Below are 1139 nucleotides of genomic sequence, written 5' to 3' on the forward strand. Positions count from 1 at the left end.
AGAACTACTTTAAATTAGATATCAACCTATATTCCGTGTTGGATTAGCCTATATAAATAAATGGAAACAATATAATCTGATTAATGACGCTGAAGAAAGGGGGCCGCGCACCACGGCTTTAAAGTGACCAGCACTTGCTGTCGATCTTAGGCCCTCAGCACACGGATGACACGGAGCGTAAGCGTATCGTAAAAACGTTACGAGTACGAGACGCGTAGAGTTCTAGACAGTAGACACCAAGCGTCGTGTAAGCGTAATCGTTCTGTTTGCATCAGTTACTCTTACGACTGTTAAGACAGAACTATTATGATCAACAGCAATGAAGGCAACATGACCGACGCTCTAGAGACTGCTAGGCGAGGAAGCATCATCGCGTCAATGGTGCCCGACGAGATAATACGCCAGCATTCTAACTACTCAGTCAGGCAGTACGAGACTGCACTCATGTTGATAGATGTCTCAGGTTTGTTCATTCCCTTCGCTTATATGTATGTGTGGGGCGTTCATAGCATTATAGAACTCGCTGCTTGCCTATTTTATGTATATTGAGCAGCACTGTATAAAGGTCTTGAAAAAAAAATCTGTAGGAGTACCTATAGTAGAAACGTGCTGGGCCCATAACCTGATGGATTTAGGACACTACTGGTACTAATAGGCACTGATTCAATTTGTCTGTTTGGAAACCGAGTAGTGTAAGTAGTGTGTGAAAATCGTTACGCGAACAAACATATATATTAAAACCTTTGATGGCCACCGGCTATAATTATGTAAATCTACTAAACAAGATAGTCTGCGTTTGCGAAGTTACGTGCTAGTCCAACGCTCAAAAAACCAGTGTAAGTGCGCTCTCCGATAACGCGCCTTTGTTACGCATCTCGAGGACACATTATAGACTGGTTCTGTAGCGTTCGACTCGCCGGCATTTAGTAACCGTAGTGGGACCACCCAAGAAATCGCAAATAATTTTTCCATTTGTTCATTTTGAATCTTATTGCAATTTCCATAGGAGTTATAATTTAATAATCGGCTATAGGGACCGAAACTTTTTTATGCAGGTAAGTAGGTATCACGTGCGGTGTAACAATAGACAATGAGTTAGCTGTAAGGGCCAGCTTGAAAACTAAAGACTACTGTATTTA

Source organism: Cydia strobilella, chromosome 18 (assembly GCF_947568885.1).
Source record: "Cydia strobilella chromosome 18, ilCydStro3.1, whole genome shotgun sequence".
In the NCBI taxonomy this organism is placed as follows: Eukaryota; Metazoa; Arthropoda; class Insecta; order Lepidoptera; family Tortricidae; genus Cydia; species Cydia strobilella.